General features: G+C 34.9%; 1 protein-coding gene and 1 pseudogene across 1 annotated transcript in view; both read right to left on the reverse strand.

Annotated features, from left to right (window-relative positions):
* The window catches only part of LOC109103223 (NLR family CARD domain-containing protein 3-like), a 1,793,396-nt gene extending 1,778,690 nt beyond the window's left edge, over nucleotides 1-14,706 (reverse strand). The window contains exon 1 of the mRNA XM_042748650.1: nucleotides 14,654-14,706. The gene's annotated coding sequence lies outside the window, so the exon portion shown is untranslated. The remainder of the gene's footprint in view (nucleotides 1-14,653) is intronic.
* LOC109106740 lies at nucleotides 10,233-15,345 on the reverse strand (annotated as a pseudogene).
* Nucleotides 15,346-16,839: the final 1,494 nt, after the last annotated feature.

A 16,839-nucleotide genomic window follows, 5' to 3' on the forward strand; every position in this document is an offset into this window, starting at 1 on the left:
GACTCTCAGTATTTAGGACGTCAGTGTCAGTTTCCTCAGGATCAGCTGATGGTGAAATAAGAGCCGCTACAGGAATCAGTGATGTAAAGTTAAATGAATGCTTGGGAAGTGTAATGTGTGCAGCAGTGTTGATGTGTTTATACAGCACTGAAAACCAAGAAAATCAGTGTGATATTGTCAGTGATGGGCTTATTTCCTGATCTGTCCAGATTTAATATAGATCATCATAACTGTGTATTCTGAAATTAAGAAATAGACAACTTATCACTTGTACATTTTCTTATATTTTAATCCACTCTAACATTTGAGTGTGTAACCTTTGTATGTATGTGTTTATTTTTATTAAAATGTGTCATCTCGAGAAGAGGGGCTTTCCACTTGATATCCTCATGAGAAATGGTGTGTCTTGCGTATCTTGATTTAAATACACTTCAGAACTCTTATTTTGAAATGAACTTCATTGATATTGAGCATCACAGAAATATTTTACTTTTTTAAATTATTTTCATTTTTTTTATTGGCACGGTATGAAAACATATAAATACATAGCAAATGTAAAAGTACCTATTCAAATAAAATGAGAATCAAAGCCACAATATAAAATTAGAAAAGAAATACAGAATATAGACTTCACCAAAATAAATGAAAAACGATGGCCACAGGTTTATCATCTGAAGAGCTTTGGTGTTCTTTGAGGATGAAATAGCTTGGATATATTTATGGATTTCTGTTTCAAAAGAAATGAATATTAGAGGTGACTGATTAATCAGTTTTGGTGATTAATCAGCACTGATAGTCGATTGGTAATTATCAGCTATCGGCTAAAACAAATGCTTATAATCAAGAGCGTATAGGTTTGATTTTGGCGTTGGTTGGGACAAAACTGCAAACAGACATTTAATTGTTTGATCCAAAAATTATTGCTAGTGACAATTTAGTAGGAACTTGGATATTGTTGGTTCAGTTGTGTTTGATCAGGGTTGGAGCCAGTAAAAAAACTTTTTAAATTTGAAGCGTTTCAGGTAAATTGTACTTTAATATGTGTGTCAGGAAACATGCAAGTATCTTCTGCTGCTTCCGAAGGGAAGTGATTAATGAAAAAAAAAAAAAAAAAAGATGATACTTCAACATAGGAAGAAAGAAAAATTTGGACTCTTCATCTTGTTCAAAAGTTTTCACTCCCCGGCTCTTACTGCATTGTGTTTTCTTCAGGCGCATCAGAGAATGTTTTGAATCTTCTGTAATAGTTGTGTTTGAGTCTCTCAGTTGTCCTCAGAGTGAAAAGATGAACCTGAAACTCATACAGTCACTGCTGGAAAGAGTTCAGATGTGCAGAAGATGCTGGAAACTGAAGAATCTGCAGGAGCTGGAGGATTTTTATTATTTTAAACGTTAACATCTTTTATGTAAAAACTCTTACTCAGGTCAGTACTAAATAAAAATTATCATGCATTTTTGTATGATCTCTTATTTTGTTAAATTTGTTCACATTTTCTCAGATTCTGCAACATTCGTATGTCGCTGTAAATATCAGCTTCTGCCAGCAGATTATAGCATATATTTGCTGTGTTTGATTCTTTAAATCTTCCTCTTAAACGTGTCTAATAAGGCTGTCAACTATTCTAATGCAAAAAGCGTGATGAGTTTGAAACGATGAATAAGCCAATGGGATGAAGAAGTCGTGAAGATGAAAAGAAGCCCGGGGGCGTCATTTTTTTCGTGACACATTGGGGGCGGCAGCACGAGCAGATAAACAAAGAATCCTCTGTGTCGCGAAGCGGTTTTTCATAATTTATATAATTTCACTGCATGCCCGTAGGCAGAGGGGGTTCGGGGTGGTTCGAACGAACCCCCCCCTCACTGCCAAAGGTCCAGAATTTAAGTGTTTTTTTTTTTTTCATGTGATTATTGTAAATCACTGTTTTAATCACTGCTGGTGACAAATATGGTTTGCTGTTTCAATTAACATGATTATTGTAGCTGGACGTGTGTGTGTGTGCCCGGCGAACGTGCAGATTTCAGAGAGAGGTGAGATTCTCGCGATACACTTTTTAAAGCAACGGTGAAGAAGCATCGCCTCTGAATGATGGAGTGTGGGGGGGGGTATTTTATTTATTTTTTATTAAAAGGATTTCTATATTTTATCCACTCAATAGTCTACAATATAATAGACCATAAAAAAAGATACGTAGGCGTAATTACAATAATAAAACATAGTGGGAAATTCAGTGATATTGGCTGTGCAATATCGAATTTTGAAATTGCCGCAGACTGGAGCCAATGGAAATGCTTCTCCTTCCGTGCGCGTCTTATTCCTCTGAGAACTTCAAAGCAGACTGCTTGACGGGTAAATTATCTGGAATGATTAATTGATTTACGATGCTTGCCAAACTCGGGAGAGAAGGCGCGCATTCACCGTGAGACACACGCAATTGACACTTTCCACACGCTCTTACGCCACACATCCATTTTCTCACGTAGCTACAGTAAAATCGCAAAGCAAAGAGGACACGGAGACCGACAGACAAGACAGAGCAGGATACTTAAAAATAATCTCAGCTCTCAGATTCTGTCAATTTTATTACAAAATTCAAGCAATAAGTTTTGGCGCTTGTAAATGTGACGTGTCTCAGGATGCCTATAGTGGCACATAGTGAGTGAACCGATCATCTCTAGCTAATAGTAAATAACACGAATGATGAACAATATTGAAAGATACATTACTTACCGAAATGTATATTCCTCCTCATATCGATCAATCAGTTTTTTTTTCAATGCGCAAAGAGGTCAATAAAACTGCTGGAGAACCATTGTGTCACATAACATTTACCTCAGGAAAGCCATTTAATTACCATATATGCAGCACGTTAGTTGGCTAGAAAAAAAAAGAGCTATAGATAATATTTAGCTAATTATCTGTAGGCCTACTATATTACATATTTTATTATATTTTACTTAATCATTAAAATCCAGCTTTGTTGTTATAATAATAAAACGCAATATATTTTCATTTGAGTTATATGTGTTGAGCACCCGAGTGCGCTATTCACTTTCAAGAGGGAAAAGAACTCGCTGTGTGGGAAAACAAACAAAACGTAGCTCAGTGCTTATCCTTTCTTCAGCAGCTTTTTATTTTAGCAGCATCACTTGAACATAACATCAGTTCAACATCTTTTTTTTTTTTTTTTTTTTTTTTTTTAATTTTTTTTTATAGCTGAGAACATCACGTAATGAATATAACGTCATCACGTACACAACCGTATACCTCCAAATAGAAACTAAAGCTAATTTTGTATACCGTAATCTAATGTATAAGGGCGCAATACTTTTAACATAATTTTCTCGCTCTTAGCCATTTGTATTACCAAAAATAACAAATTTTAAACAAATAAACTTTCACATAAGTTTAGTGTTACATACATTTTTTACACTTTTTATGTTCCAAACATGTCTTGAGTAAACCTCTTTAATTTCTGCTTGGTGGGTGGCTTTGTCATTATGTCAGCTATCATTGTCTCTGTAGGACAATATTCCAAAGATAACTTTGCACCATCATTACAATTTCTTCTTATGAAAATGGTATTTGATATCAATGTGCTTGCATCTTTTGCCTACAGATTGGGTTTCTGGCTAATGCAATGGCACCTTGGGTTATCTTCAGCTTCATGTTCGTACTGTCTGTATTCAGTTATTTCTCTGAATAAATTATGATGTGTATATTTTTAATGTCCGGATTGAGCAACATCTATTTCAGACTCTCCAAGATCGCGCAAATATGTTTACTAGCATTAGCTACTGTTTCCATGTAAAATGTTGTATGCTAAATTAATAATAATTTAACCAGCATTTAAATCATTACCTGCTTCAAAATGAATGCTGTTAATGAAATCATTGTTGAAATATTTGCAGTTAGCACCTACTTGTACGAATAAAAACACTATTACAAAATTATATAAACAATAAATAACTGTTCAAGGCGAATAAAGATGTGTGTATACAAAGCATAAATCTTTCTTCAGATTTCAGAATGAGCACTTTTGTCATTTGTTATATGTTGAGGTCGTGTCCGTCTGAAGTTTATCATGTTCATGATGTTCAGATTTAAAAACGCTGACTTGTTATGTGATGTTGTCTCGTTAAAATCATACAATTTCCTATTAATTCAACAGAACGTTTACGCACACTAGTGATTACCAATATGGCGGCGCGGCGGCTTCACTTTCATGACGTCATGAGCAATCCAGTTCTCTATTCTAGATCAGTGATCTACAGTGTTGTGAATCTGAGCTTGATGGATATTAACGTACAGTGCATTCAGTAACATTTAAACAATCAGGATAATAAATCACACTGAATATTTTTCATGAGAAATGTCCAAAATAACACAATCATAAATGTTAAGTGAGGCACCAAACTACTGAACACCAGTACATCTAGTGACCCAAAATGTCTGATTAACCTGTAACTCTTAACACAACTAAACTGTGCTGACATTTATCATCAAAACAACAGCAGCTGCAGGATCTCATCTTTCATCTTTGAACATTTTTCAACACAACAAATTGTGTACCTTACTAAATTAGTGAAATTACTATATAATAATATTTATATATAATATAAATAATTCACATGCGTATCATTTATTTTGTATTATTTCATCAGGTCTCACCTCAGAGTCTTGAGTTGACAGTTTGGATCCTGTAGTAAATCACTGAGCTGCTTGACTCCTGATGGTCCAGGATCATTTCCTGTGAGATCCAGCTCTATCAGGTGTGAAGGGTTTGATCTCAGAGCTGAAGACAGAGCTTTATAACCTTCTTCACTGATACTGCAGTCTGAAAGTCTATTAGAAAAAGATGTTATTCTTCTTCATTATAACACAGATTGTCACACAAGTACATGTTCTCTAGAATGAAGAAAATAAAAAAAGATGCACTACGGGAATTTTGACCTGAAAGGACTCTTTTCACAATAAAGCTGGGTAAAGTTATATACTGGTGAACGTAAACTACAACAAATGCAATTTTTAATTTTTGCAGTTTTAATTTTCCACAATTATAACCTACTAATATAACCTTCTTCAGTGATACTGCAGTCTGAAAGTCTTCAGAAAGACCAAACTAATGAACGAATGAATGAATGAATAAATAAAAATAAAAATACATACATAAAAACATGTATTACACCATTAGGATATTAACATTTCCCATCATCTCAAAAATCAATCTGTTTGTCAATATTTTATAAATGTATCTACACCAATTTCACATCACTGACCCATTCCTTGTGACACAGCATCAGTTTACAGACCAGCGGGAGCTTTACATTGATTCATGTTTAGATTAACCAAATTCAGACCTGAGTATCTGTAGTGTCTGTGAATTTCTCAGCAGACTGGAGATTTCTGTCACTCCAGAGTCTCCTATTTGATTCCTGCTCAGATCCAGCTCTGTCAGATTTGAAGGGTTTGAATTTAGAGCTGCAGCCAGAACATGACACCCTCCTTCTGTGATACAGTTGTTCTTCAGACTGCATAAAGAGAAAACACTTCAGTTTTAATCTGAATATTTACCAGTATGTTTCAGCTGACAGTTGACAAATACTGCTGATGATGATGATGGCAACCACATTACAAAATTCACGTTTTTTTCAGTCGGCAATCTCTTATACAAGACACACAAAAAACACCCAGCAGCAAGAATTTAAAAATGTCCTTGTAACATTGAAATAATGTACATCAGTGTGTAGAGTGTACAGTGTTTATCCTGCAGTAGAGCAGAGATCTGATTCACTCGTGCAGAACATTGAGATCCAGTGATCTCTGTCTACTCATCGTGCCTAGATCTAGACTTAAAAAACGAGGTTCATGGTCATTTGCATTCAGAAACGCCTCCAATAAACCATATATGGTGACAACACCTCCCTTTATAAATCATGTGAATATATAATGTCCTCACCGAAATCATGGAAAAAGAAAGCAGAACTGACTGAGAAGCCATTCTGTGCTCTCAGAATTACTTTCCAGCTGCACGACAAAAAAAGGCTTATCTTACTTAGTTTTTTGTCTTGCTTTTAGTTAAAATAATCAAGATGCATTTACTTTATAAGCAAAAATATATTTAGTCTTGTTTCCTGGGGGGATAAACAAGACTAAATATCTTATCTAACTTTGAACTATTAATTTATAAATTTAGTATTTGCAATTAAAGGACACAGGAAACACACAGTGGCTTTTCTTTTTGTAGTATTTCCATTCTAGCACTGAATCTCTGCTTAAGCATGTTTAGAGATGTGCTTTTATTTACACACATTCCTACGTTTAAGTACAAGTTGGTAGATCCCACACTTTGCATGAAACTGTTCTTACGCACTCATTACACACACATCTGTGCGTATGCAATGTTGATAAATGAGGGCCTTGTAATGTAGAGTTCATGCTGGAATTAAAGCCTGCAAATTTCACTGAGCTGAAGTAGTTCTGTCCTCAATTATGTGGCAAATGATCTAGGTCCATGTTAACAGTTGGATCTAAATTTTCAGAAAACACTAATGATTGTCACAAAACTTACCTCAGTATCTCTAGTTTGCAATTAATATTCTTCAGGCCAGTGCAGAGGAGCTTCACTCCTGAATCCTGCAGATTATTATTATTCATGTTCAGGTCTTTCAGATTGGTATCTGATCCAAGAACTGTAGCCAGAGCTGGACAGCTTTTGTCTGTTAAGCCACAATCATTTAATCTACAAGAGAAATAAATCAAATCACAGAGTTAGATACATGTAATACATTTATTAAATACAAAAAGTAAATTTTTGTAAATTTTTTTTATTTTTTTTGTATGTATAGTGAATTTATATTAGAATTGTATTGATTCAAATTTCCTATATAAAACAAACTGGCATGCTTGAATAAAACATAATAACAGGGCTCTAGACTAACTTTTTGCACTGGTTGCACTGGTGCGCCTAACTTTTTTCTTAGGTGCACCAGCACAAAAGTTAGGTGCACCCAAATTTTCGACCGCATCGCATTTAACACCGCAGTTTTACAAGTTCACTTTTTTTTTTTTTTTTTTTTTTATAAATCGCTTTCCATATAGGCAATATTGACTTATAAATGATTAACTAACAATCTGGTCAACATAAAGTTCTTTATTTGAAGCACAATTCTACAAGAAAGGTAACTTACTGAAAAAGTGTTGGTGCTTAAAGTGCTTCACTAAACTGAAAATTCAATTTAAAACATCTCAAGATAAATGAAATAAAAAGAAAATCTAAATTAAATGTTTTAAGGGCTTCAAACTGAACATCTCATGGCTCAATGTCTTATGGACTATCCTCCATTGCAGTCACATGCCCCTCGGATGAATAAAAGAATAAAAAGTTTTATAATAAAAGTTTTGAATAAAAGTTTTAATTTCTTTAAAAAATAATAATAATAATAATAATCTACTGACCCCAAACTTTTGAACGGTAGTGTATATTGTTAGAAAAGATTTCTATTTTAAATAAATGCTCTTCTTTTTAACTTTTTATTCATCAAAGAATACTGAAAAAAGTATCACAGGTTCTTTATATTTTTAATAAGTTCTGTTTTTAGCACTGATAATAAATCAGCATATTAGAATGATTTCTGAAGGATTATATGACACTGATAACTGGAGTAATGATGCTGAAAATTCAGCTTTGAATCACCGGAATAAAATATATTTTAATGTTTATTAAAATAGAAAAACGTTATTTTACATCATCATAATATTTCACAATATAATTATTTTTTCCTGTATTTTTGAACAAATAAATGCAGCCTTGATGAGCATAAGAAACTCCTGTAAAAAAACATTACCAATCGTTCTGATCCCAAACTTTTGACCGGTAGTGTATATCCAATAGTTTGTGCGGAGACGCTTCAGGACATGGAGACGCCGGCGTGATCACTTGCATTTTTTCAGTGGATACGCCGTCATTTTTGCTCATAAAGGTAAGAGTAATACATCATTCGTAACTGCAAAGGGTCTACTTTATTTGTGTGCACTCACAATATCAACAAAACGTTGCGCTTTCTGCCGTGTCGTCTTTAACAGGAGTAAAAAAATGAACCGACACTCAGTGAAAACATGCCTAAATTATAAATATATCTATAGACATGATAAATAGACATGATAAATAAGTCTATAGACATGATAAATATCTATAGAAAGCTTTAAATGACTACTTAACGAAATAAAACAAATCGAAAACAAAAATTATTTCATTATAATCATAATCCGTAAAAATGCACTTCTCTCTAAAGGAGATGGCGAGTCAGGCTTGGCAACCTCATCCTTGCGACACAGACTCAGAAAACATTAGTTTATTAGTAATTTAATTCAAATATCTCCTACTGTTTTCCCCATAACTATTTTGTTTATTTAATTTTTCTTTGCTTTGCGGCAAGCTTGAGCCTATTACGTGTATTTGAACGCAGAACTGTTCAGCTGCCGGGTCGTTGCATACTGCGCTGGACCCGGTAAAATTGCCGTCGGCCGCTCTTGACAGTCGAAGGCAGCACGGTCCCGTGATCGTTTCCACGGGAGCGGCAAGTTTTGTTGCCAGGTCACTAACTGATGGATGTCTAAGCGCTGTGTGTAACAAAGTCTAGAACTAATTCGGTAAAGGGTGTGTCGTGAACTATGACGTGAAAACGTTGGCACATGCAGAAATGCAGGCTCTAGTGTCTGTTGTTCAACCACAGGGAGAAAAAAAATAGTCGCGGAAACTGTAATGAAGCTGAGACGGTTGGTCGCCTTTCCTCACACCGGTGCTGAAGCTGATTTTTTTTTTAGTTCGCACCATTGAGTGAAAATTAACGTCACTAGGTCTAGAGCCCTGAATAAAATATGTAAAGGCTTATGTCACGTTTTTAATGGCAATGATGAGTTATATATTTAAAATGCACGCTCTATTCTTGATCACTGGCAGTGTGAAAGGGACAAAGATAGCGACCTGGGTTAATAATTGCCGGGCATTACCGTGTTATTTTCCGGAATCACAGTGTGAAAGGGCCTTAAGGCAACACCTGTGCAATAAGTTCACGCTGCATATTGGATCTTGAAATGCCACACCTGGAGGTGGATGGTTTTATATCGGCAAAGGAGAAGTGCTCTTCTGGCAGAGATTTACAGCTTGTTTTGTGAACAGAGATCATGGTGAATCTGTACCCATGTGATCTGATAATAATAGCTCTGCACTTTAATTTTTGGAGGCTGTCCAAAAAAATGTTTTTTAAATAAATCCAACCCTAAAATAGATATGATACATGTTACACTGTGGGGAATAAAAAAAACAGTATATTGCGATATTTTCCGCAATACTTAATCGATACATGGACTACAGTAAGGATCTTCCATTATACTATTTGTATTAACCTAATACAAACGAACAATTGACAATACCACTACATGGTATTTGTTTAATTTTTTTTGGTAATAGAGGTCAGTGGGTCCACTTTCATTGTTAGTCACGTTTAATTCAAAGAGTGATTAACGAGTTAACTTCGCGGAAAGATTTTAAGAAGGAATGTGTGTTAAAATGAATTTGAACTAAGATCAATAAAGTCTTAGATTGCACATTTTAGAGTGGTTTTATTGTGGCCCTTATTAAAAAGTGTTATCAATTTTAACATTGGACTGTCCAGTTTTATTGTCGCCTTCTGTGTCAGCAAACACGTCCCGGGATCGATCCCGGGTTGGGGTTTTTAGTAACATTCCGGGTTATCATTAAAATTGCTGTTGTAATTTAAAAAGTCGTTACAAAATAAATGTATATTATTTGACTCTTTAAAACCGGGTGTTTAATCATTACAAAGCATTTTTGGTTTTCAGCGAAGTGCTTCCAGAATTTTTGGTTTCCGTTTTGGCCCAGAATTTTCATTTTGGTGCATCCCTAGATGTAAGACTACATGTTTTATTTAATTTAATTTAAATTTAACAGTAATTTACTCTCAAGCACTGAAATATCGCAATATAATCTCAGAATATCTCAATATATTTAAAATCGCAATAATATTGTATTGTGACACAAGTATCGTGATAATATCGTATCGTGAGTCCTCTGGTGATTCCCACCCCTCCTTATAACTGGTATATGGTTAATTATCACTATAAATCAGGGGTGTCCAAGCCTGCTATGTATCAATGTAGATTAATGTCATTTTAAGATGAGAACAAAACATGACAAGATATATTAAATAACTTACAGAGCTCTTTTGGAGGTTTTGATGACTGCTGATAATCTAATGAGACACTCGTCTGATTTCTTGAATTTCTGAAGCTCAAACTCCTCCAGCTCCTCCTCTGATGTCAACAACACAAAGACCAAAGCAGACCACTGGGCAGGTGAAAGATCGGCAGATGAGAGACTTCCTTTGCTAAGGTGTGTCTGAATGTCTTTCACCAGAGTTTGGTCGTTCAGTTCATTCAGACAGTAGAACAGATTGATGGATCTCTCTGGAGACAGATTAGATTCTAATTTCTGCTTGATATACTGAACTATTTTCCTTTTGCTCTGCTCATTTCTATTTTTCTGTGTCAACAGACCCTGTAAGAGTCTCTGATTGGACTGGAGTGACAAACCAAGGAAGAATCGTAGAAAAAGATCCAGGTGTCCATTATCACTCTCTAGTGCCTTGTCCACTGCAGTCTTGAGCAAATCAATCATGTTTTTACTTTTATTTTTCTGTTTTGTAGACTCTTGCAAATCAATCAACATTTTCTTCTTCTTAGAAGGTCTAGAAACAGATGTGCATAAAGAGCTGCAATAAACTCTTGAATGCTCAAGTGAACGAAGCAGTACATGGTACCAAGAACGATCCCTGTTTCCTCCTTAAAGATCTGGGTACACATGCCTGAGTACACTGATGCCTTATAGACGTCAATACCACAGGCTTCCAGATCTGTGTCATAGAAGATCACATTGTTTCTTTCCAGCTGATCAAATGCCAGTTTCCCCAGTGAAAAGATGGCATCTTTATTCCAGGAAACATCTGGTGTATGTTCTCCATCATACTTTCGTCTGCTCTGCTGGATCTGAAATCTGAGGAAGTGTGTGTACATTTGTGTCAGAGTCTTAGGAGTGTCTTCAGTATTTGACTCCTGCAGTGTTTTGGAGGCATCATCAGCCTGATTGTTTTTCACAACATTATTTCTTTTCTCCTCTAAAATGTTCTTGAGAACAGTGGCTGAAATCCAGCAGAAGACTGGGATGTGGCACATGATAAAGAGACTCTTTGATTGTTTAACATGATCAATGATTTCTTTGGCCTGATTCTCATCTGTGAATCTTTTTCTGAAGTACTCCTCTTTTTGTGCATCATTGAATCCTCGTATCTCTGTCAGCCGGTCGATACAGTCAGGAGGAATCTTACTGGCAGCTGCTGGTCTGCTGGTGATCCAGATGAGAGCAGAAGGAAGCAGATTTCCCTTGATGAGGTTCGTCAGGAGAACATCCAGAGAGGCTGGTGATGATACATCAGACCACGTCTCATTATCCTTAAAGTTTACAGGAAGTCGACATTCATCCAATCCATCAAGAATGAACAAGACTTTGAACTGATTTCTTCTTGTAAGCTTCAGCCCTTTTGTCTCTGGGAAAAACTGAGTTATAAGGTCCATCAAACTAGTTTTTCTTTCTCCTTTAAGTTAATCTCTCTGAATGGAAGAGGAAATATGACGCTGATATCTTGATTTTCTTTTCCTTCGGCCCAATCCAGAACAAACTTCTGCACAGAGACTGATTTTCCGATGCCAGCAACTCCTTTTGTCAGTACAGTTCTGATCTGCTTGTCTTGTTCAGGTGCTTCAAACAAATTTTTGCACTCAACCTGTATCTCCTGTGATTCATGACGTCTGGAAGCAACTTCAATCTGTCTCACCTCATGTTCAGTATTGACCTGTTCACTACAACCCTGAGTGATATAGAGATCTGTGTAGATGTTCTTCAGAAGTGTAGAGTCACCTTGCTTTGCAATTCCTTCAAACACACATTGATACTTCTTCTTTAGGCTACACTTTAGCTGATGAATGAAGAACAGTTCATCTAAACACAGGGATGAAAAAAAACTTCTCTTTTAGCCTTTTAGTTAAACTATTTTCTCCAATACATTTATAAGACAAGGTGACAGATGATCATGAGTCTCTTACCTTCTAGAGTATCAGCAGCTTCATCTTGCTTCATCTCTCTCAGGAAGTAGAGCGTGAGATCAAGAGCTGCTTCTTTGTTTCTGCATCTGTTCTCATTAAAGTCCTTCACAAAGTAGTCTAAGTCTCTTTTTTTAATATTTTCTTAAACTTTTGCAGCTCATTCTTCAGAAATGTGATAATTTTGCTTTCAAGATCCTAAAGAAAGAAATAATACAAACAAATAAATGTTTCCTTTTACATTTTCATGTGTTCCTAAAAGAAAACAAATTATCACGATAAATCAGAAATCATATTTCTATTGAATATTCTTGCAAGCTTTGTTCAGTGAACTATTTGTTTGTTATAAAAGATTAATATTATTGAAAATGTGTTTTTCTACCTGGAAGATCTGCAGGAGATTGTCTTTGAAGTTCTTGTAGTTCCTGTGAGTCTGGGCGTCTGAATCTAATGTCTCATATTTAACCCTATTAGTGAATAAAATGAAGTACTGCATTTTCAGGGACACTATTAAAGAGACAGTTTGCAAATATTTTTTTTAACAAAGACAGAAAGTAAAAGCTGTTTAAGTTCACACTGTTAAAGTATAGGATCTATTTAAGTGTAAATTTAGGTAAATATTAGGTCTCTCATTGTAATATTTTCTGTCCTAAAAGCAAACAACACAGGGGCTGGTGAATTAATAAAGTTATGTTAGTGCCCCAAAATTTACAAAATATGTACTTCACATCAAATCATTTAAATTTTCTTTGCTGATACTTTTAGCATCTTAATGAAAACTCTGATGAATATTTAAACAATTATTGATTCATGACACATATTCAATTAAATATTTTCTAGCAGTCCATGTGGAACCAACAATAAGAAAAACATTAAATACCTTTTGGTAGATGGTGTTTTTTTCTCACTTAAGTCGGGTGGCAGACCTCCTTTTGACCAGTCACTCTTCACAGACACAGAGCTGGACACATGTGATCCTGATCTTACACTAATGACACAAAGAACAATATTACACAGTGCACTTCAGTCTAATTCATGAAGTTTTAATGTTGTAAATGGTTATTAAAACAGAGATATAGCTGTGCATTTGTTCTCCTGTGCTTATAAATGTTTGGTTGCATGATCTACTCTGCCATCTAGACGTATTGTAGAACTAAGCGGTATAAAAACAGCTTTGTGCCAGCAGCTATCACTCAGTTGAATAAGGATAGGTCTTAGGAACATTATTATTATTATTATTATTATTTTAGTCTAGGTGGTTTTTAGTGATGCTGAGAACCTTAAAGCACTTCTAACATACATGTTGTTTAATGTTTGTGGTGTCTGTAAAATGTGAAAGATGTGAGAACTCATAACACTGCAAACCTAGTCTACATATGGGTACAAATAAAGTGAACCTGAACCTACTCTGTTTGTATAATGCTGAATTTATGCCTCGTAATGGCTGCTTGTATAATTGTATTACTGGAAATAAGCTCCAGAGTTCAATAAAAGTCACCATATATTGTGTTGTGTTTAGTGAATTATGTTTTTATTCAATCAACATCGATCACAAAAACCACAGTGACAAAATTAGCTAATATAATGCTAAAACGTCATATTTTCTAGCAGTCCATGTGCAACCAACAATAAGAAAAACATTAAATACCTTTTGGTAGATGGTGTTTTTTTCTCACTGAAGTTTGGTGGATAATCTTTTGACCGGTCACTCTTCACAGACACAGAGCTGGACACATGTGATCTGATCTTACACTAATGACACAAAGAACAGAGAGTGCACTACTATAACAGATACTTCAGTCTCATTTGAAGAGGTTTTTGTGTGTCAAATTGGAGTTTGTTTAGTTGAACACAAACTAGTTCACTAACTCATCAGGTCTGTTATAAAGGAATCATCTAACAGTCAAGTGAAGCGCTGCTTTCTCATCTTGCACAATTTCTACTTCACTAAAAAACACAGCTGGCTCATACAATATCTTGTATCTATTTCAATGAATATAATGAACAATGGCCTGTGTGCAGTGAACGAGTCTGAGAAAGAGACAAAAATCTTTTACATTTCCCTTTAAAAATATCCATTAATTTACACTGTACGAGTTTGATGTATATTTGTATTATTTAAATTCTAGTGTTTTTTAGTGATGATGCCTACGCACCTTATATCTAGTTTGCTCATTATTTACATTTATTACCTACTAAATATGCAACACCAAACGTGTAATCCAATAACTTTATATGATAAATTATGGATGATCTGTTGATTTCTACAGGCTCTGAGAGGTTAACATTACAGATAATTCAGAAACATACAAACATGGTGTTCTTTTCTTTACACAGATGTGGTTGTTTAAAGAGAGTATCTTGGAGAAACTAAATGTCATTCATGGCAAAAGCAAGAAAACTGATTATTTTTTTTGATGGGTTTTATTCTTCACAGAAAGTGTTTAAATGATTCTCTGAAAGCAGACTCAGTCTTACCTCTGTTTCTGTGAGAGACTCATCTTTCCTCTCTTCTCTGACATACTGCAGCTAAACTGTCATTGATCAGCACTGCTTGAGACAACAATTTGCTGTTCAGTGTGACCTGGAGATGATGATGTTAATGAGATGAAGAAATATGTTGAGTTAGCAGCAACAGCAACAAAAACACAATAATAAATAAAATGAGTTACAAACTAATGCACTGGTCTTGTTCAGTGTGACCTGGAGATGATGATGTCACTTGAGAATACTACCTCAGCAGCCGTTTATAAATCAGTGATGTGGAATAATTTACTGAAGTACATACCCAGTGCTGAAGAGGGACTGTAAACTGACTGTAAATGATGATTCTGATTTTCATTTCTGAGATTTATTTATAATATATTGGCTACACCACCAAAATATAAAATGTTACTTTTTTTATTATGAGGAAGTAACAAAGCTCTGAAGTTGTGTTAAAATCATTTGTAAATATAAAAACAAAGTTTGGTTAAGGTTTGTTTTTTCCAGCAAAGCTCTGAAACTGCAGCAGTGTTTAAAATGATTCTCTGAAAGCAGACTCAGTGTTACCTCTGTTTCTGTGAGAGACTCGTCTTTCCTCTCTTCTCTGACATACTGCAGATGAACAGACTGGTTCATGAAAACAATCAGATGCTCATCATGATGTGGAAATAACAATATGTTACTGAGATGAATAACATGGCAATTCAGATGATGAATGTTGAGTCTTCAAATAAAAAAAATGGGCTTCAAACAAATATTATTATTATGCAAGTAATAAGCATTATGTGGTCACACTTTACAATAAGGTTCCATTTTTAAACATTAGTCAACATGAACTAACTATCAAAAATTTGTAAAGCTTTTATTAATTCCTGTTAATATTAATATCAACATTTACTAATGCATTATTAAAATACACAAGTTGTATATGAATATTAATTAATAGACCTGAGCTAACATGAGCTAACAATGAACAGTTGTATTTTTTATTAAGTACCATTAACAAAGATTAATAAATACTGTATCAAATGCATTGCTCATTGTTAATGTTAGTTAACATGCATTGTGGTCTCTGATGCATTGTGTTCACTACAGCGGACAGATATTTGGAAGCTATTTTGATCTGTTTAATATTTGTCATAGTGTACAGGTATTTGGATGACGAACCCCCAAAGTTTTTCGATGTAGCATCATGTCCCATGTGTTTTTTTTTTTTTTTTTTTTTTTTTTTTTTTGAGATATTGCATAATATATTCAAAATGCTGGCAGGATAAGGGGATGCACCATGTACCTCGGGAATAAGTGTTAAATCATTTTATTCTCTGAAAACCAGACGGGTACAAAAAATATTGTTCAGTTAAATAGGATGTCAGAAATAGATTAAGAGCTTTAACACAATTTGAACACTGGTGGTGGTTTGAGACGTGGTTTTCTTCTCTTAAAACACCCGCCGGAGATGAACGTCTCTCTGCAGCAAGCAGACGCACAAACTGCTGCAAACTGAATGTTCACTGTCGAATCCTGGAGCTTAAAACTCATGCTGTGTGTCGAAATGCCTTACTATCATACTACTCTTACTATTCCTGCAGTATCCAGTGTATACAGTGAATAGTATGCAGTCTTTCTGTACTCATACAATACGTGGATGACTTACTATATTTACCAGAATCTGCTGAATATAACTCATGTTCCCTGAAATCAGTGCTGAAGCTTGGTTCGGAATGACATACTACTATACATCACGTTATATATTATTATGTATATATTATATCTATATTCATCATACTATACAGTATGATGCGTGTATACTGTGAATAGTATGTGAATTTTCTGAATGCATGGAGTTCCTGGATTACCTGCTACATTTGCTGAAATCTGATGTATGCATCTGAAGACACTGCATGGGATACTGTTTCCCACAATGCAACACATTTCAACACTTTATATGTACATTAAGTACATATTCATGTTACTGTAAACTACAAAATATTACTGTGTATCTAAAAACAATATTGTTAGGAGATAAATTATCCCTTTATCTCTATAGCATGTTTCTGATCAATTCAAATGATATCACCTTTATCTCTATAGTGCTTTTATATCAGGGGTCTTCAATGTTTCTCAGGGCAAGGACCCCTCAGACAAGAGACCTGGAGCAGTGAAGCATGGAGCAGGGAAGT

The sequence above is a fragment of the Cyprinus carpio genome, chromosome B22, assembly GCF_018340385.1.
Source record: "Cyprinus carpio isolate SPL01 chromosome B22, ASM1834038v1, whole genome shotgun sequence".
In the NCBI taxonomy this organism is placed as follows: Eukaryota; Metazoa; Chordata; class Actinopteri; order Cypriniformes; family Cyprinidae; genus Cyprinus; species Cyprinus carpio.